We start from the raw sequence: 22,095 nt of genomic DNA on the forward strand, positions 1-22,095 counted from the left end.
AGGATCACGCCTTGGGTTGAAGGCAGATGCTCAACCGCTGAGCCACCCAAGCATCCCAATGGCATGGATTTTTAAAGGTGCAACCAAAGTGCCTGCTTGGAAGTGATATCCTGCAAAGACAGGGCACCGTGCTCTCGAACGCATCATACAGCCTGAGCAGAAATATGAAAATGTGCTCTGTCTCAAGTAGCTCGAATACAAAGAACCAGAAGTAAGGCCTGGAAATAGGAGCAGCCTCATTTACCATCCCTCTTGGTTATCTTCTTGGGATTTTGTATTTCCGGGACCTGGAACTGTAAGCTCATGGACACCCTCATTCCCAGAGAAAGAACGCTTCTGATGGGGGACAGAGTCAGTCTTGTGAAATTTTAGTCCACGGTTGCCACGTGATCACTGATGGTTCCTCATTCTAAGAGATGAGCTGGCCAGAAAAAGTCACTATATTGGCAACAATAATGGACTCTATCCCTTAGAAGACAGAGCTTCTGCTACACAGTAAAGGGAGAGAAGAATGTTCTTAGAACCCGAATGACCTTGTGCTGTTGCCTTGGATATTTCTTTGCCCACTCTGGATGGTAAATCGATGAAGGGGGCAGCCATGGCCAAAGAAAGATTTGGTGAACAGAAGCTCAGAATAAGCGCCTGTGTCGCCCTAGCACGTACACCACCTGACCCTGAGCCAGCCCAGGGCAAAGTCTGGAATGATTGGCAGAGGAGAGAGACTATGAACATCAGAACTTTGTCCTTGTAAATTGACACAGGAAAAGAGAGAAACCAGAATCCTGGAGGCTTTCCCAGGTGGGTGAACTTGTGTAAAGCAGGTGGGTTCAAGCGCAGACGTGTGGGCTTTGGTGGAGGCTGTGGTGAACCGGCCTGGGGGAACCCCTGACGCCCCACTGCTTCCCCCAGCTGCCTGGAATGCTGACTCTGACAACCCACGGCTGAGCTCCTGCTGTGCGGGGTTGTTGGCCAAGGTCTTCCCCAAAGGCACCTGCATTCAATGACAGGTCAGTGAGGAGGTACAAATGCCCAGTAGCTTTGCCTCTTTCGGGGACATCTCCAAAGGCCAATCTCAACTCCAGAGCTCCCACAGCATCGACCCAGGCCTCTCCCCCTTCTCCCTCCGCTCAGTCACGCTTCCCTTCCCAACAGAGATTTTCCGAGAGCTCTCACCAATCACGTCCGAATGCAGGTCTTTTCATCAGAGTCGGTTTTCTGGGCTACCTGAACAAAGACAACGGCCTACTATCTTTTAGATTTTTGTACAGGTGTGTGCTTTCTTGCCCAGTTTTTTTTTTTTTTTTCTTTTTGCTTCCATTTTTCAAAACCTTTTTCTTAGTTGAGGGAAAAAACTAGAACCTAGTTCCCGTTCACTGTTCTCAGCTACACTTGGTCTGCTGTTCAACTCATTTTTAATTTATTCAGTTCAGATATTTTCCTTTTTATTTACAGAATGTTCATATGATCCTCTTGTATAGATTTTAATTCCCAAATTCTCCACCCTTTGGGCTGTTGTATCTCTCTTTTTTCTCTATTGTTTTTAACATATTAACCAGAGGTGATTGAAAGTCCTTGTTTGCTAACTCCATTATCTGGGTCATCTCTCTTCTTTCTTCTTCTTCTTCCTTCTTCCTTTTTCCTTCTTTTTCTTCGTGAGTTGGGCATTTTTCCTCATCCCTACATTTCTAGAAATTTCTCCTTTCTTTTTTTCTTTTTCTTTTTCTTTTCTTTTTCCTTTTTCTCTTTTCTTTTCTTTTCTTTTCTTTCTCTTGATTTTATTTATTCATGGGAGACACAGAGAGAGAGAGAGAGAGAGGCAGAGACACAGGCAGAGGGAGAAGCAGGCTCCATGCAGGGAGCCGGATGTGGGACTCGATCCTGGGCCTCAATGATCAGGCCCTGGGCTGAAGGCAATGCTAAACCAATGGGCCACACCTGGGTTGCCCCTCTAGAAATTTCTTAATACATATTAGACATTGTATGTAATATTACACCAGAGGCTTTAGAGGCTACCATCTTCCTTTGTTGGTGAGTAGAATGAAGGTTGGGGCACATGAATCCAATCAGACACTAATCAAGGCTGGGGGCTGGGTTTCAGTATTAGTAAACTCAGGCCACTTCTGCTTGCCCCCTGCTCATGTTTGCGGTGCTCTCTCTCTTCCTGCATGGGGTTTTGGTTCTAGGTTGGTGGATCTCTGTCTCAGGTTTGGAAGACTGCAGAGAATTTAGCTCTGCCTTTCAGAGGGGATCAGCCCAGCTCTCCGGTTCTCCTACTTAAAATTGCTTCAAAATATAGTGACTTCTCTGAAGGTAAGATAGTATGTTTGAATTAGGCCACTTCTTTTTCTTCTTCTTTTTTTAAATTTATTTTTTAAAGATTTTATTTACTTAGGAGAGAGAGAGAGAGAAAGCAGAAGCAGGGGTGAGGGGCAAAAAAGAGGGAGAGAGAAGGAGGCTCCCCACATTGAGCAGGGAGCCTGATGCTGGGCTGGGTCCCAGGACCCCTGAGCTCATGACCCGAGCTGTAGGCAGACACTTAACTGACTGAGCCACCCAGGCGCCCCCAATTAGGCCATTTCTATAAGACTCCTGGAGATTGCACTTTACCTCTGGAAGCTCTTGGCTTAGTCCACAGCTTCCTCTATAGCACCAAAAGATAGCAAATGTTTTGTGAAGAAGAGCAGTTGTGCATTTGGAACCCCGCTGGTTTCCAGTTGGTCCTATTGGTCATGTGGACCCTCTCACTGTTTTGCTGGCTTCTCATTTCCAAAGCTGGGGCTCCACTGATCAAGCCAGTTCTTGAGCAAACACCCCAAATCAGAAAGTACCCATAGGGGAAAAAAACGTAAAAATCCTTGCTCACATAAAAGGGTTTTTCTTTTTTCTGGAATTTTAGTGTATTGCTTATGAACTTCTCTGATGCTTTAAAAATATGTTTATAATTTATCTGGTTGTGACCCATTTGCGGCCACAGTCCTTTCCTGTGTTGACCTATTCTGTTCTAAAACAGAAGTCCCCTCATCATTAGTTTTAATTCCATCAATTACGCATTGTTAATATTATTGTTTGGTAAAGTCCAGCTTTCAATGATTTGTTATATCTGCCATTTTCTAGCCTTAAAAGGCATTTTTCATCTTAGCTTTCCTTTTAAATTGATTTCTTAAAGTTCATTCTTTAGAAATTCCTTTAATGAGCATTTGTTGATGATACTAGTCTTGGTAAATGTTTGCATTAAAGCATCTTTAATTCATTCCAGTTCCCGAAATATGGTTTAATTGGGTATATACTGAAAATTTTGTCTCTCTGCCTTGATGATTTAATTCAACTCTCTCTTGCCTTCCATTGTTAAATACATTGTCGGTCTAAATGTTAGTCCTTTCTAAGGGTCCTGTCCTTTCTGTTGAGCTTTTAAGATTTTCTTTTGTATTTGGTATTCTTCAGTTTCTTTGGATGGGTTTGATTATAGATTATTTATTTGACTATTTTTTTTCTTTTGCTTGAGATGTATTCAGCTTCCTGAATCTAAAAGTTCTCTTATCAGTTCTGGAAATTTTTGTCATTATGTATGATATTATGATGTCTTTCTCTCTAATTCTCTTTCTAGAAGTCCAGTTAAATGTTTATTATATCATCTCACCATACCGTCTAAATATTTTACTCTCTTGTCTGTATTTTGCTGCTTCTTTTCCCTCTAAGTTGTATTTGGGATAGTTTCTTCTGACTATCTGCCAGCTTACTGGTTTCCCTGTTGTATTTATTCTGTTAAGTCCATTCGAAGAGTTTTAAATTTCAAGAATTTCTGTTTGGTCCTATTTCTAATTACCGACATCAACTTTTATAAGCCTACTTTGGAACAGCTGAATCTAGCTTACAGATTTCTTAGCCTTTCCTTATATTTTCTGTTTTTTTCTGTGTGTGCTACATTCTAAATATTATTTTCATTTCCTTCAGTTCATTTGTTCTATCTTCATGATGTAATTAGTGTCTAATCTGGAATTTCTAAATTCAGTTAGTATATTTTAGTTTCTAGAATTTATATTTGGTTCTTTCCAAATCCACACGGGAAACTTAGGGATTCTGTTACTGCTTAATTATGATTTTTACTGTAGTTTATTAATATAAACATTTATAAACTCTCTGTGATAATTCTAATATATGTAGCTTTTGTATTTCTGCTTCTGCAGTTTATTGCTTCAGCTCTCATGCATGTGGCTTTTTTCCTTTTGTGGTTTGATATTTTTTTTGTAATATAATCCTAGAATTGTATCTTTGAGAATATTTAATCTTAGATTTACAGTTTGTTTCCAGAGGGAAATTTTGCATTTCATCTGCAACATGCCTGGGACCTCTAAGAATTTTGGGACACTCTGAAGTAATTTTTTGCTTGAATTTTTCCCCCCATCATACCTATTAGTATTAATTCCAGCATTATATCCTATTGAAGGCAGGTGTTCCTATTATTTTTCTCTGCAGAGCAAGGTTTTTTTTTTTTTAAGTTTTTTTTCCCCTCCTGATTCAATGATTATAATAATCAAAATTATTAGACTAAGTGTAGTTAAAATAAGCCGCAAAATTTCAGTGGCTTAAGAAAATGATGGCTTATTTTCCCCAAGCCAAGTCTGATGTGGAGTGGGCTGTTTTCCCACATTTTTTACTTTAATATGTGGAACACATTACCTCCAGAGAGCCAGGTCTGGAAATGGAGTACATTATTTCCACCCACATTCTACTGGCCAGAATGCTGTCACACGGCCCCAAACAAACTGCAGGGGAGGCTGGGAAAGAGCATCTTCCTCTATGCCCAGGAAGGGGAAAGGTTATGATGAACGTGTAATATTGTCTGGGTCACATCCGCCAAGGTAAGAGGTGTTTGGGTGTCCAGCATGATGTTCTGATTTCCCAACTTGCAGGAGATTAGCCTTTTTTTTTTTTTTAATGCTTTTCTAAATCAGTCTGTGGTCAGTTAGACTCAAAGCCTTGGGGATGCCAGTTTTAGTGCTTCTGGACTTGCTGGATTTGTACTTTGTTGACAATTCTGAGAATTCCCCTTTTTCTACTAGCTCATCAATGCATTTTTTAAAAAAGTTTTCTTAAAATGCACATTTTATGCACTATTCTTAGGTATTCTGTACCAGGAGGATTTCTGATGCATTGCAGAAATTGGAAGTCAACTTCAGCGTTTGAGAGACTATTCTGACCCCAGTCACCAGCTCGTATTCTAGTGTGGCTCCTCAGGTTGAGGAAGAAACTGGGTAGTTCCCTCATTTTGAGAGTCTGAAATGTTACGCCTACTCATAGCTAGCTGCTCCTGTTCCTTAGCACACGTATCTTTCTCAATTTTATTTCACATGAGAAAGCCAAGTTATTCCCAGACCAAGTTGTTTGCACTAAGTTTCCAAGGGGCTGCTTTTATCCGCTTTCAAATGGACCACTACTGTATCACTTTTCTTGTTTCTTCCCTTTTAAAAGATATCCTTCAGGAAGTTAAAGGGACATTCAGTCTGAGAGGAAGAAGATTTGATAACATGACATAAATTCATAATCACCTACATTCCAATGAAAACAAAGTGACATAGGAGACATCAAATGTTGAATTATAGTTTGAGTGTTAGGATTTCCTTATTTATAAAAAAAATTAAGTAAAGTTCTCTTGTCAGTAAGGAAGACTTAAGAATTAAGGTAAATGGTCAAAATCCAAGGTTATTTATTGTGAGTTGTCATAGTTGTAGATCATAAACTAATCTAAATGCAATGTTTGAATTACTTGTAAAAATTATTTTGTATGTTCCTCAGGAAAATGATTAATATGACATGGTCGATTTTAAGTTCAGTGGGTATTACCTGGAACTATATATTTTCAGAGTGTTGAATTCATTTCTGTTGTAAAAAAAAAAGGGTTAAAATTATTTTGCCAGTTTTGCAGACCTTAAGAGGCAATGTCAGATTGAGTTCATTTAGAGCTTTAAGTCTAAATTAGTGTCATTAATTCAGTGATTGATAAAGTCTCTTGTGTTTTTAACATTTCTAAAAGAATCTCAATTTGGAAAAATTACTTTAGCCTAAGTTTTCTATTTTTATGGACTGATTTCATGAACTTCACCATAAGCATTTGCTATAGAGTAGAATCAGTACCATATAAGGCAGATCTAAAGTTTTGTCAGTCTTTTTTTTTTTTGTCAGTCTTTTTAATTCAAGTCATACCTTTTATCTCTTCAAGTGAACAGATTGATATTTTGTAATTGTTAAAAACTACTTTCTATATTGCTTTTAAATAGTTTACTTTTCTTCCAATTACCAAGAAAAGTTGACGTATAATCTTCTTTAAGCCTACTTTATTGTGGTCTCAAATTGTCAAATTCATGACATGTACATCAATACTATTGCCAGTTTGGTTATAGAAGGTAATTATTGCTTTTTAAATATTACCATTTTTGAAAAACTTTCCTTTTTCTTAGATCTAATAGGTTATATTCCCTCATTTCACTCATTTCTTTCTGTGACAGTATGGATGGTTGCTTGGTAAGACACAACAGTTTATAAATAGTGCCTGTAAATCCAATTAAAAGGGAACATATATTATTGTTTGCGTTAAAAAAGAAATCCTGTTCTATGGCTATTGTACTGGTTTTCTCTCAAAGACTGTTTTTGTGTTATTTGCAATTCCAGCTCGGTTTCCAATCTCCATCATACAAGTCATAGTTATTACAAAAGGCAAAGAATGTCTGCTAAGGAAAGATAAACTGGTGATAGCTAGATATAGAGTATAAGCACCAATGGCAGCACAGATAGGAAGGTAGAGGATTTGAGAAAAGGTTGATGTGCTTGAATTGGAGAGGTCAGGAAAGATCCAAGAAGTGATAGGACTTGAAATAGTCTATTATAGTTACTGTACTTTTTTCTTTTCCATCTTAAGACCCAAGCCTTTAAACATTTATAGGTGATTTTATTTCTTTTTTAGTAGGGTTATTTTACCAGGTTAATTTGGCAAAAGAAACTCTTATTTATACACTAAGAACCTGGCAAAACACATCCTCTAATTCAAGTAGGTAGGTTTTTACATTTTAAAGGAAGTCATATCAGTGGACCCCACTGAAATTCTTTCACCAGGGACATTATTCTGTAACCAAAATTTTGCAAACGATATTTGGGTATTCTTGGAATTTATGCATTGATCTCAGGTTAAGAACCTCTGCTCAATATATCCTAATAATCCAATACCAAATAAATCAAGTTTGAAAGTCAAAAGAAAGAAAAAAGTGGGCTACAAGGAGAGTAAATGATTCACTTAAGCAGTTTTTACCCCTTCTCTGGGTCTTTCTGTAGCTCTGTGTTATTATTCTGATTTAAAGTATTAAAAACTGAACCCCATGTATTATATACCCAAGATGAAATCAAATATTCAGGGAACCAGGTAGGTTAATGAGTGCACTGAGGAATACTAATACTAATGCACTAGGAATACTAGCACTTGGCTAGTCCAAGGGGGTAAGTTGTCAAAGGCAGAGGGGTGAAGAGGAGGAGGCCGGAGATGGTTTCCAGAGACCTGGAATAACTAATTTCTGATACGAGTTGTGTATATTAATCTGTTTGCGCTGCCATTAACAAAGTACCACAAACTGAGTGGCTTAAACAACATATTTATTTTCTCACAGTTCTGGAGGCAAGAAGTCCAACCTCAAGATTCCAGCTGATTTGGGTTTTGGTGAGGCCATTCTTCCTGGCTTTCAGATAGCTGCCTTCTTGCTATCTCCCACCATGGCCTTTCCTCAGTAGTGTGCACATGCAGAGAGAGCTCCCTCTCTGGTGTCTGTCTCTTCTTATAAAGACATTAATCCTATTGGAGCAAGACCCCAATATTATGACCACATTTAACCTTAATTACTTAGAGGCCCCATTTTCTTTTTCTTTTCTTTTCTTTTCTTTTCTTTTCTTTTCTTTTCTTTTCTTTTCTTTTCTTTTCTTTTCTTTTCTTTTTTTTCTTTTCTTTTCTTTTCTTTTCTTTCTTTTCTTTTCTTTTCTTTTTTCTTTTCTGATTTTATTTATTCATGAGAGACACACAGAGAGAGGCAGAGACACAGGCAGAGGGAGAAGCAGGCTCACCACTGGGAGCCCGATGTGGGACGTGATCCCAGGACTCCAGGATCATGTCCTGGGCTGAAGGCGGACGCTCAACCACCGAGTCACCCAGGTGTCAGGTGTTCTGAGGCCCCATTTTCAAACACAGCCACACTGAATGTTAGGACTTCAATATAAGATTTTCTTTTGGGTAGAGAGGGGAGGAGAGAGAAGGACGCTCAATTCCCTTCATAATACTGTGTGTCTCCTAGTAAGCTTATAAGCCAATAAGAGTAGCCAACAGTGTTTATCAAATCCACTTTCTGAGCCACCTCTGTTCAACTGATCTGACCAAATGCAAGTTCAAGAGTTCCACTCACATATTTACTGAAACAAAATTTCTAGGTTTGGGGCAAAAATCTCAATTTTAATCAGACCAGGTGATTGATTTGCACACCAAATATTGAGAATAGTAACCTAAAATACTTAGTAAGAGTTGCTGGGGAAAATCAGTAGTTTGTAACAGAGGGGCCATTTTATTGAACACTTACTAAAACTCCGGTGTATAAATGCAAGCTTAATAAGTACTCTTTCTGATACCTCTGTTGCACTCAACAAAATGGAGAAAACGATGTTCTTATCCTCTGTTTGCAATGAAGTTTAGCAATGTAGATCAAGGGCCTTGTCATTGGGACCCATTTAAAAAAAAATTAAAAAGACTTGCTTTTGTTCTTGCAGTTGGCATAAATTCCAAGGAATGATTAGAATTAAGTGAAAATTTTTGAGAAAGGTAACAGATTTCTTATTGTATAAAAGAATCCCAATGCATGATTAAGAAAAACAAAACTTTCCTTTGAATTTTAAATATTCATCTCAAATTGCCAAATTTACATGTGGAGAAGATGAAGGGGAAACCTGTTTTTTATTTGGTGGGTTGAATATTGCTCTGCCGGATGTCCAGGGGCAAAAAATCAAGCAGGAGAAATAAGCTGCTATTTGCAAAGTGTTAAAACAACAGCCAGATTGTTTCTTCTTCACTTACTGTGCACAGTATGGGCTGGCACCGCTGTGGTAGCTTAGAAATCTCAAGTGCTGTCAGGAAAAACAAACCCAACCCTCTAGATAGAATAAAAGGGTGAAAAAGCAAGCAAGGAGGAAGACCAAGAATTTATCTGCAGTTAACAAAAGAGTGATATATTTGCTAACAGAATGGTAGGAACTGCTGTGTGTGGAGAGAGTGATCTTGGGAAATGTCTTTCTTACATTTTGCTGTCTTTATTCCTAAGTGTAGCATAAAGGTTGATTTAATTAGCAGTGAATTCTTTTAAGATGTAAAATTTCCTTTAAGATCCCAAAGCCTGTATAAGCCTACGGGATGGTGTTGCCTTGAAGAGTTCATATATTTCTTAGATGTTTATTGAGAGAAGTTTCTTTATGAAGTTTTTTCTTTTTCAGTGAAAACGGAGTGAATGAAAAGAGAAAAAGGAAATGATCGTTTGTTACGCTACATTAGTTTTAAGCTATTTACCTGGACTACACTAAAGGGGAAATGGTTCTTGTGGTAAATTATCTCTCTGCCTCTCTTTCTGTCTCTCTCTTCCCCCATAAAAAATATATCCCTTGAAATTTCCTTGTGGAGTAGTTGTAATATCAACTGCTACTACTCTATAGGCAGTTTCAGCATAAACACAGGTTTACATTGCTACAGATATTCTGGTGACAGTGACTGGAAAAGGTAAACTTTACAAAAAAAGAAAAAAGAGACAATTAGCTATTTTTACTGAAAATGTAAGTCGTTTGACATGATCAAATAATTCATTTTATTTTTCCTATTGTTTGATTGGTTTTCCACATTTCTTTGTTTTCTTTTTTCTTTCTTTCTTTCTTTTTTTTTTTTACTTAGTGTAGGACAGATTTTATCCTGATCATTTTTGTGGAATTTTCAGGGAAGTAGGCTGGTGGTAACAATCTGTCTTGTCCTCTCAATGAAGAGCACTTCAAACTGGTTTTCACCTTCAGAGGTTTAGCACATCATGTTGTTTAACTTAAAAACTAAAGATGAAAAAAGCATTGGTACTAAGGCATATTAACTGTGACTACTTCTACAGAAATTTCTTGGTAACAGGAGCAGCTGGGTGGTTCAGTCCTGATCCTAGGGTCCTGGGATAGAGTCCTGTGTTGGGCTCCCCGGAGGGAATCTGCTTCTCCCTCTGCCTGTGTTTCTCATGAATAAATAAATAAAATCTAGAAAAAAATTTATTGATAATAGACTTAGTAAATTAATAAATTATTCAATTAAAAAACAAAATTCAACTGAGTAAATTTCAAAGATCCTAATGATTTTTTTCAATGATTTATGGTGATTTATGGACTCCGCGGCAGCCCATCTAGCAGCTCCAAGGAGCTGTACAAAATGAAAACTTTCATAGAAGGGAGTCAGAACAAGGAGGCAAAAAGTAGATCGGTTCTGTCAAAGCCACTTTCCTTTAGGAGATCCAGAGTCTATTAGGTAGATTACCTAATTAGTGCTCAGCATTATAATTAAGTTCTGATTTAGTGATATGGGCTCATATATGTGGCTCCATTTTGGGCCTGTTGTCTTGTTTTTAACACTCGGGAAATAGAAGGTATCTGTTAAAGAGTTTTAGCCACTGGATGACTGATTTGGACTGTGGGACGATCTTATTTTTATACCATCAAGATGCTTAGTAAGGGTTCTTATAATTTCTAAAAGATAAAGAAAAAAATGGGAAAACAGATTTAAACTTAATATACTGGTTAACAATACAAGTTCACATGCCCACCCTGGTTATGTTACCGTAAGTGTAAGATTCTAAGCTTAAGGACTTAGTAAAAGTTCTCGTTAGAGATCTGTGAATAGGTGCGTACACTTCAATCTTTCTCAGCCATAAATCAATCAGCTAGCAGTAAAAGGATCTGGGTTAGGAAAGGGAAATAACCCAAATGATATCATTATTTTAGCATGAATATATTCTTCATTGTTTTAGTACAATTGTTATGAAACTTGTGGTTATTGAATGTTTTTGCGTGTTCATGTTCGCCTGACTATTCCTGGTTATGGTTTTGACTAGTAAGTAGATGTTCCAAAAATAGTTCTTGAAATAGTAAATGAATAAATGAGGTCTTCTTTTTTTTTGTTTTTTTTTTTTTTGTTTTTTTTTGTTTTTTTTTTAAATGAGGTCTTCTTAAACATCCTAAGAAGGAAAAAAAAAATACAGTTGATCCTTGAACAAGGTGAGGATTAGGAGCACTGACCTCCACACAGTTGAAAATCTCAGTATAATTTTTTTCATTCTTCCAAAACGTAATGACTAATAGCCTACCGTTGACTAGAAGGCTTACTAATAACATAAGCAGTCGATAAACGTATATTTTGTATATTTCAAGTATTACACATTGTATCTTACAATAAATTAGCTAGATAAAAGAAAATGTTATTAAGAAAACCATAGGGAAGAGAAAAATACATTTCCAGTGCTGTACTGTAAAAAAAAAAAAAAAAATTCTATGAATAAGAGGACCTGTTTGGTTCAAACCTGTGTTGTTCAACAGCATATATAACACTATATATGCCTGATATATATTATATAAATTACACTGTATATTATAGAACTTAGTTTGCTACTATAAGTGATTTGAATTGACTTTATATTTTTGTATCTCTTTACTCTTTGTATTCCTATCATTCATGAACACAAAATAGAAGTCCCTCTGATTATCCTATTATCTTTTTGTTTCTGTTTGTTTTTCCTCTTTTTTTTTTCTCTTTGTTTTTAAAATGTGTTTATTTTTTAGTAATCTCTATGTACAACGTGGGGCTCAAAATCAAGACCCCAAGATCAGGAGTTGCATGCTCTACCCACTAAGCCAGTTAGACACACCTACCCTATTCTAAAAACTTTAATCTTCATTTTATTCTGGGCTTTCCTTTATCTCAGGATTCATTCTTCCATTGCTAACCTTTGGCCCAACTCTTGTGATGGCTCCTATTTTTGTTTTACTTCTTCACAAAATATTTATGACATTCTTTCTCCTCCCTGACTTAGTCTCCTTCGTCCACTGGGGACAATTTGGCCCATGAAGTCATTTAAACTAAATACTGCTCATTCTCCTATAGGCATAGTTTTTTAGATTTACTATATTTTTAGATCAATTAGGCATTCTTTAAATATTTTTTTCTTTAAATATTTTTAAAGTGATTGCAGTGAAATTATTCTTCTTCAATTTCTCAGTAAAACCCATTCATCATTCCAGGCTAATAGAGTCCAGCTTTGTTTCCTACTGTTTAAAGTGACTGTCTTCTAACAACGGTTACTTCCTCATATTTATCAAGATTTTTGCTTCTTGCCTGAATCTCTCTCTTCATCCCTCCCCAACATTTAATATTCCTGTTGCTGGACCACCTGATTGATGCTTTCACATTAGAATTTCTTACTCTATTCCAAATCCTGTAAGCTATGTTCTACTCATTACATAGTATCATCTAGAACTCTGAAAACACCTGAAATTCCAGACTTCTTCAATCCTTTTCATGACTAAAACTTCTGGACACCTCATCAGATTCCTATCTTTATCATTTTATTGAAAATTCCTTACTGTCATTATAGCCATTCTAACTCCTAAAATCTTGCTATATTTTCCCTTAGATCTCTCATCACTATCAAGGATTATATTTTTTATTGATTTGCTTGATTCATAACTTTATTTCTCTCCAGAATGGAAACTCTTGAAGGACAAGAGTTGTGTCTTCTTCACTAGTGATTCCCTAGTTTACAACAGTGCATGGTGTAGAGTGGGTATTTGTTGAATTGATGAGTGAATAAAGTAATTCCAGTGAATCATGGAGTTTTTTTTTCAAATGATTGTACATCAGGTTAGCTGTATATTTTAATTATGTTTACATCTACTTTTGCTGAATAGAACTGCCCTCAGGCTCAGTCTCCATGGTAGGAATGATTTCGTTATGTAACTAAAAGGTTGTTTCCCCAAGACTATCTCAGAGGCATGCACATTTTAGGGTGAATGTTCTTTTTAGAGTATGTTTACAAATATAAACTATAGTAAATTTGGTACATTGTCTTTTATTATTGAGTGGCATTTTTTATAGTCCTGACTACTTATTGATCATCCTCAGTAGGAAGACTGAAAACATTAAAGGGCCAAAAGAAGCAGACACTTAGTTCTTTGTAAACAAAGGTATGATTTAGGAGGTGATTTTGGAACAGAGCCTAGATAAATGATACATGAAACTTCTTTTGCATTTCACTCAGAAACAAGAACATCCTCTAATGCATTTTTGTTCAGGTCATCTAAATAGGTTGCTTTATTGCCTTCCCTTTGCATATGAGGGTGTAACTCTACTAAAAAAAAAAGAATTAATGTAAATAAATAAATGTAAAATGAGAATTAAGCAATGATACGAGCTTTCAACCAGTGTTGGTATTATTTATTTATCAAATATTATGTAGAGTGTAATTGAGAACTCTGGGATGTCAGGAACAGCAACCTCCTGTCTCCTCCAAAAACAAAACACCGAGCCTAGTATTTGGCAGGCAATAATGCTTATAAAATGATCAATCAGATTTTCACTCTTGAGATCAGATATCTAATATACATTTATATTCATTTTCTCAAAATTCATTTTGGCTTTTCTGATTGTCTTTGTTATTGTTAAAGTCACTTGTTCTATGAGGAGTTATTATTTGATTATGGTTTAAAAATATGAAGCTGTAAATTCATAGTCTCATAGAAAGAACATCTTAAAACCAGAATTTTAGGACTGGATGGGTTAGTAGGGATCAGTCAGGCCAAACATTTTATTTTACAGATGGGCAAAAATGTCCCAGTGAGGTAAGTTGACTTGCCTGGGATTTTACAGCTTTTTAAATTGGACTAGAATCTAGATCACTAAATGCTGGTTTATTTCTATTATATTAAATGATTATGTACCATAAAGCATGTACAGAGAGTAATAAGCCTATGGTATGCAATATTCTCTAAGGCAGTGACCCCAAACTTTTTTGATAACACACTGTAATGAGTAGACAACTTTGAGAATACTTTCAATATATCTAAAATTCCCTATTAATAAATTATTATGTGCTATTTTCATAAGAGAAGTTTTTAAGGTTAATATAGAATAATAACACCTTAAAATAATTTTATTTACTTTTATTAGTAGAACAAACTTCCACCAATGAAACAATTATTAATAACATTTCTGAGAATGCACTGCATTTGAATATGCTTTATTATTTTTTAAAATATTGGCTTATTTTTATTTTTTTAATATTTTTATTTATTTGACAGAGGGAGAGAGAAAGAGAGACATACAAGCAGTGGGAGCAGCAGGCTCCCTGCTGAGCAAGGAGCCCATTGCAGCTCCATCCCAGGACCCTGGGATCATGACCTGAGCCAAAGGCAGGCATTTAACCAAATGAACCACCAAGGTGCCTCTAAAACTCTTGGTTGAAATTACATCTGATAAAGTGACTTAACAGGTTCAGATTTCAGTTTATTTTGATTTTTAGTTTGAATTTTCATAGTGGAAGAAATATAGGGTATAAACTTCCAGTTAAAGTAAGTTCTGGGGATCTAATGTTCAGCATGGTTAGCTGACAATACTAAGAGGGTAGATTTTAAATGTTCTCATCATACACACATAACACACAGTAGTAATTATGTGAGATGATAGAGGTGTTAACTAACCTTATGATAGTAATCATTTAACAATGTATCTGTGTATCAAATCATCACAGATTACACCTTAAGCTTATATTATGTTATACACCAATTATATTTCAACAATGCTGCAAAAAATACATGGGAAAAATATTTCACTGCTGCAGTTAGTATAACATGATATTAACTTTTAAACTGAATTCACCAATATGCAAAAACTTGTAGATGAAATTCATCTTCTTCTCATCTCCTCTGGGAGTCAATAATTTATTCTTGTAAACAAATGCTGGATGTCAAACAAATGTAACTATCAAAACCCTTCCTTTGGATAAAAGTCTACAGATATATACTTTTCTTTTTCAATGTTGATATGTATAAATTTTAGCAGTAACTGCACATAAAAGCAGATATTTCCAATTTTTTCCCCCTCCGGTATGCTTTCTCTGTAGCATGAAGTTATTTGGAAACAAGTTACTATTTCACGTATTATTAAAGTTACTCTCTATACAAATATTTATTGTAATTAATATAAAAATTCATATTTCAAAAGCTTTCTAGATAATTTCAAGATCTTGGACAACTTATTGTCAAGTATGATTAGATTATCATGGCTTATCTTTCAATATGGCTGATGAGGAGCATGCGTTAGAGAATAGAAAAACAATTAGTCTTGCAATTTTCCTATCATTCAATTTTATCCTGTTCCCGTATCGTTAACTCATGATTTTTTACAAAAATATTCTGTATTTATTTACCAATTTAATAAGAATTAGTTTACTTAAAACTGTATACCATTGTACATAAATCTCCTCTTTGGTTACTTGTTCACTGAAAGACACTCTATGTTGAAAGCAAATAAATGAGTGAGACCACTACGGCAAACTCTGCAGAGTGAAGCTTCCTTTCATTCTTTGGTATAGCAATCTTGCATGACATAATTATCTGAATTATATATTTGGACATAGACTGAATGAGACAGCAGTGTAAAATCATATTGATAGTTAAGTACCAGAAAATATTGATTTTTCTCATTCCTTTAGTTGAAAATGCAAGTAGAGATTTTAATATTCTCTTACATGAATAAATCATTTTGCATACACAAATAGGTGCCCTTACTCCTCTTTACAAATGATTATTTTTATGCTACAGATTCACTGCCCTGGTTTGTCTAGTCTTAAAACTGGAAACAAGACTATACTAGTCTAGGGGCATCTGGTGGCTCAGTCAGATCAGCAACCAACTCTTTTTTTTCTTTTCTTTTTTTTTTTTTAATTTTTATTTATTTATGATAGTCACAGAGAGAGAGAGAGAGAGAGAGAGAGAGGCAGAGACACAGGCAGAGGGAGAAGCAGGCTCCATGCACCGGGAGCCTGACGTGGGATTCGATCCCGGGTCTCCAGGATCGCGCCCTGGGCCAAAGGCAGGCACCAAACCGCTGCGCCACCCAGGGATCCCTAGCAACCAACTCTTGATCTCAGCTCAGTCCACGGTCTCAGGGTCCTGGGATCAAGACCCATGTTGGTTGGGCGCCCCTGCTTATTCTCTCTTTCTCTCTCTGTCTTAAAAAAAAAATCCTTGGTGTCTAAGAATCTGAATGAATGATTGGATCATAAATAATTCTTTGGCACCTATCTTTATAGTAGTTACAACATTTGAGTGTTAAAGACCACCAAAACAATAGCAACAACAACAATGACATTGATGATTTATTCTAACCTGAGCACCATCATTTACAAGCATTGTGTCATTTAATTTTATCTACATTACAGATCTCTCAAAGTCCTAAACTTGTGTAAGTTTCTTTTTTGTTCTATCTGATAAATATCTCAAAATATCTCAAAATATAATCTTTTTTGTTTTATTATAATCATTCTATTATAATCTATAATCTCAAAGTCCTAAACCTGTGTAAGTTTCTTTTTTTGTTCTGATAAATATCTCAAAATATCTCAAAATATCTTTTTTGTTTTATTATAATCATTCTATCTATTATAATCTATAATCAAAAGGATGATAATGAAAACCACTCTGCCTACCCCACAAGTTGATAGTGAAATATCTAATGTGTATAAGCCACCGGAGCAGAAGTAAGGAGTTCTTTTTTTAAAAAAATTTTTATTGGAGTTCGACTTGCCAACGTATAGCATATCACCCTTATCCCATCAAGTGCCCCCCTCCGAGCCCGTCACCCAAGTCACCCCAACTCCCCGCCCACCTCCCTTTCCACCACCGCTTGTTCATTTCCCAGAGTTAGGAGTCTCTCATGGTCTGTCTCCCTCTCTGATATTTCCCACTCATTTTCTCTCCTTTCTCTTTTATTCCCTTTCACTATTTTTAATATTCCCCAGATGAATGAGACATATAATGTTTGTCCTTCTCTGACTGACTTACATCCCTCAGCATAATACCCTCCAGTTCCATCTATATCGAAGCAAATGGTGGGTATTTGTCGTTTCTAATGGCTGAGGAATATTCCATTGTATACATAGACCACATCTTCTTTATCCACTCATCTTTCGACGGACACCGAGGCTCCTTCCACAGTTTGGCTATTGTGGACATTGCTGCTATAAACATCGGGGTGCAGGTGTCCCGGAGTTTCATTGCATCTGCATCTTTGGGGTAAATCCCCAGCAGTGCAATTGCTGGGTCGTAGGGCAGGTCTATTTTTAAACTCTTTGAGGAACCTCCACACAGTTTTCCAGAGTGGCTGCACAGTTCACATTCCCACCAACAGTGTAAGAGGGTTCCCTTTTCTCCGCATCCTCTCCAACATTTGTGGTTTCCTGCCCTGTTAATTTTCCCCATTCTCACTGGGGTGAGGTGGTATCTCATTGTGGTTTTGATTTGTATTGAGGGGTTCTTAATATCAGTTCAAGCTGGTTCTGCTGTTAACTAGTTTATATGATTTTGAATAGTTATTTCAAGTTTCTGGACTTAAAAATTTCTGGACATTAGTTGCTTTATCTATAAAATGAGAGTGTGGCTAGGATAAATTATTCTCTTAATTTCCTTATAAGCTATTATATTGTTTGAATTTAACTTAATTTTGTATTTGTGTATATGTGTAGTGTATACACATGTGGTTATTATTCAAATACATGTAACAAATATATTTCTGAATTGACTAAACTGCTTTTCAGAGGATATTTTGGGGACGGATATTGAAAATATCCAGTGTGTATGGGCTTCAGGGTCAGGACCTTGTGGGGATTAGAGATGGTAGGAGTCCAAGATAAGAAAGGAAGTGGCTACTTTGGTGATCTAGTTAATTCTTCCACAATAAACGTTTTCCCTAAGGTGGAAAACAATTAGTGCTAACCATTTGCTTAAGCTCCAGAGGGACTTTGCAAAAGGATTAGCTAGAAAGTTTCAAAGGAAGATCAAGTGACTTTTGAATGTATTTATAAAATAAAAGCAAAGTTTAAGCTGGGCTGTTCCCATGTAGTCTTATTTTCTTAGTGAAAATTTGCCTTAGCTATGGCTTTGGTGTCTTCCTTCTATCTGAAGATTTCCTAAGACACATGTTGAGACAAAGATAAAATAAACAGCTGGAAAATTGGATCCTCTCTATGAACCTTCTAGAGGAGTACACTACAAAGAGAATTAATGCCTAAAGAATAAAATTCTCTCCAAACTAAATTTATTTCCTCTGACAACTGGGCAAAAGCACTCTGGAGATCAAGTTGTACCCCATCAGGCATTTTACTACTGAGATATCAGTTATGTGGTTAGAAATGGAAATCAACCTTCTCCTCTTCTGTGGGATTGATCACTGTCCCTTTATGCTTCTGTTATATTGTATATATTTCTGTATCTGTGCATATCTCTGGCAAAACACGTCACATTGAATTAGCAATCATTTCCTTACCTACAGGTTTCCTGTAGCAGCATCAGAAAGAGATGTTTATTTTACTAGCATGAAGCTAAGTCCTGGAGCATTGCATTCAGCCAATTTCTCAAATGATTTAATGAAGATTTATAACCCATGGTCTTTAAATTTCAGGAATGACCACATTGATAGTGACCGTGTGATTTTGTCATTTATTCAAAAGGTTGCTTTTGTGTTGATTCTGAAGCTAAGGAAATTGCAGGCATTCTAGACACGAAACCTCTTGAATTTCATTCTCTTTTGAGGCTGAGGTAGCCACTCTGCTCTTCTAAGATACTTATATAGTCCAGAGAATAGGATGACAAAAGGAAAATGTATTTCAGGATTTTACAAAAATATGATTCACACAAAGTAAAGGAAGGTAGCAAAGTCTCAGCAGGAGTAAGATGAACATAGGCTCTGGGGAAGAAAGGGTAACACACAGATTGTAACTTGGAAATAGCATAATGCTGCTTGACATGTGTGAGTATTAAAAATGGATCACCAACTGTCCTTACCATTCCCACTGCTCTTCTCTAGCCTTATGTATCAAGGCAAATGGAGATGGAAGACACCTCATGAACGGTCAGAGAAAGATTGTTGTTGACCTAGGTCATAGTGGTTCTTTTGGATCTGAAATAACAAAATCAAACCACAGAAGGATGGAGGAAAGAGCTAATCAAAAGAAAGTGAAAAGGCTTTGCACTTGAAAAGTTTAGTGAAAGGGAGAGAGAAATGTAAGAGAGCGGAATGGTTGGGTCAAGAAAATGGTTTTCCTACTCAGAATTGAGAAAATGCTTTCAAGTTTCAAAGTCTCATAAAAAGACCCATACATTCAGTAAAAATTGAGCAGGAAGATGAATAATTAAAACTAAAACTACAGGTATAAGCTACTTTGTGAAACTATCATCAAATTTGAGATAGGAAAAGAAGAAATTTGGAAATTTTTTTTTCAGAAAATATTTATCTTTCACATAAGATTATTCTTTTATGGTAACCAAAACCTGTGTCACTGATTATCAGCTTATCAGCAGTGAGTGTTGCCTTCATTTCTCCATTCCTCCACTGCTTATATTTTTGAAAAAATAATTGCTAGCTCAATTGCATTTATTAATAATAGCATATATCTCACTAAATATAAGACAATTGTCCATCAGAATTTCTCATGAACATGAAGTACAAAGTGATACCATACCAATTTATTAAGAATTCAGCTGAAAACAGAAAGTTCTGGTTAGTTTGTGCATTGTGATATTAGATAAGCACACATTTTGTAAGCTTCTAAATGTTATTGAAAATAGCTTAAGGTATCCCTTGCTTCCTTTTTGCATGATTTCTCAGTAGTGACACTAATGACCTTTATGGTCAGGTAATTCTTTGTTGTAGGAGGCTGTCCTGTGCATTGTAGGATGTTGAACAGCATCCCTGGGTTCTACCCACTAGATACCAGGAGCACCCTCTACTTTGATAATCAGAAATAACTCTAGATTCTGCAATATCCCCTGGTTTTGATCCAAGGAGTTCTGGGGTCCTGGTTTGAGAACCACTCATCTCAAAGGTTCAAGCATCTAGAGAAAAAAATAATGCCTATAACCAAACAATGCATCCTAAAGGAGGACTAGGGGAGTTTGTAAGATGGACCAATTCACCTTTCACAGAAAGCAAACATTGCTCTCCAAAGAATCACAAAGCTGGGCTGTCATTTTGGTCGTTTCTGACCAGGAGTGTATTGTCCATAGCATCAAAGGACACAAATTCAAAGTAAGGACTGCACACATTGGAAAGTAGGGTGGGGAAGCCTCTTTGAGATCCTTCGATCTGATTGTTTAATTCAGAAAGAAAGAAGCAATTATAAAGAAAAAAGTGGGAGGCTGTGGATTCATCAGGTCAGACTGTTTCTAATTCAGTGGGAAGTGCTGCCTATCACAGTTTTGCAAAGGCAGTGGACTGATAAGAGTTTACAAGCTTCTCAGTCTTGTTAGGAATGAACCTTAAATTACCTTATGTGCTGTCCAACTGTTTAAAATTGCCCTCTGCAGTAATGTGTATTGGCCATTTTTTTTTCTATCACTTTCGGAATTTGAGGGTGGAATTCTAATCAAACTTTTCCTTGTACACCATTCCATTATACAGTATATATATTATTTTACAATTTTTTAAAAGATTTTATTTATTTGACAGAGAGCACACACAAGCAAAAGGAAGGGCCGAGGACTCCCCACGGAGCAGGGAGCCTGATAAGGGGTCCTGATCCCAAGATGCTGGGATCATGACCCAGGCCAATGGCAGATGCTTAACCAACTGAGTCACCCAGGTACCCCTGGTTTACAAGTTTTAAGACCACTTGTTATTAAAGTAGAAAATTAAATCTGGGTAGATTTAATAGTGTTCATCAATGTTTAATTTTATTTATTTTATTTTTGCCACAATTTTCTGCAGCTTTAAAGAGAAGGCATGGCCTAAGAAAAGGTATGAATTAAAATGGAATTTGAAATTTTGCTCGTAGTCACTATCATTCTATCAGTTGAAAGGTGAATCACTGGGGAGTGTGGCCCTACTTGGGTCTGAACATGCAGCAGCCCATTTGTTATCAGTAGAACTGGTTTGAGCAACATATCGCCTGGGATAGAGTAACTAGAAGTGATCTCGGACTATGTGATTAAGTCACTAGTTTTAAGCTAGACTGAGGGAATTTGGTTTTTGTCTAAGAAGAATGAACTCAAGGCTCTGACACCATAATTTTCACATATAGGAATGAGAAAGAGCCAGAACACGGTTAGATTAGCCCCCACTGAAGTCTCTTTTTACATAATAAAGGGAGAGTGTATTCTAATGTTACTAGCTAAGTAGTGTGCTGCTCATGCTACTATTAACTAATATTACCACCACCAGTATTACTGCTAATAACAAAAATAGCAGTAGCTTCCGTCAATTTAGGAGTGGTCATCTTATGCCAATTCTTGACGTTTAAATCATTATTTAATCCCCCCCCCCCCCCCCCCGCCCCAACAACCTGTGACTTATGGTACTAGCTCTAATCTAGAGATGGGGAAATTGCATTTTGGAGAAATTACTCTCCTCAGGTCAAATTGTATTAAGTCATAAAGCCTGAATTGAGCACTGACTACCTCCAAACTCCATGCTTTTTGTTGTTGTTGTTGTTTTGTTTTTTGATATATTGCACGGCATCCATAACAAAGTTCCTGTGATGAAGGCAAGGAAGGAAGAAAGAAGAATGCCAAAGAACTAAACTGTGTACCTGTTATTTCAGAGGCTCCGAATATTCTGATTCTCCACCCTTCTGCTCAACTGAATATTTGGGTAGAGAAGTCATTTTCTTTCTTTTACTTATTTCTGCTTGTTGTTGACCTTTTCTCAGCCCCTTTGCTCTTGGTGATGAGATCATACATAGAACCCAAAACTTGTGGTCTATTTCAAAATGTAGTCTTTGCCCCATTATAGCAAAG

General features: G+C 36.5%; 1 long non-coding RNA gene across 9 annotated transcripts in view; it reads left to right on the forward strand.

Annotated features, from left to right (window-relative positions):
- LOC144282255 (uncharacterized) overlaps nucleotides 1-22,095 on the forward strand; it is a 204,983-nt gene that overhangs the window by 46,531 nt on the left and 136,357 nt on the right. For 8 of the 9 annotated variants that reach the window (XR_013350607.1, XR_013350605.1, XR_013350609.1 and 5 more), the window contains one exon: nucleotides 2,184-2,310. The exons of the other annotated variant lie outside the window; for it this stretch is intronic. This is a non-coding gene — a long non-coding RNA (uncharacterized LOC144282255). The remainder of the gene's footprint in view (nucleotides 1-2,183; nucleotides 2,311-22,095) is intronic. 9 annotated transcript variants of the gene reach the window in all.

This window comes from Canis aureus, chromosome 13 (genome assembly GCF_053574225.1).
Source record: "Canis aureus isolate CA01 chromosome 13, VMU_Caureus_v.1.0, whole genome shotgun sequence".
Taxonomy (NCBI): domain Eukaryota; kingdom Metazoa; phylum Chordata; class Mammalia; order Carnivora; family Canidae; genus Canis; species Canis aureus.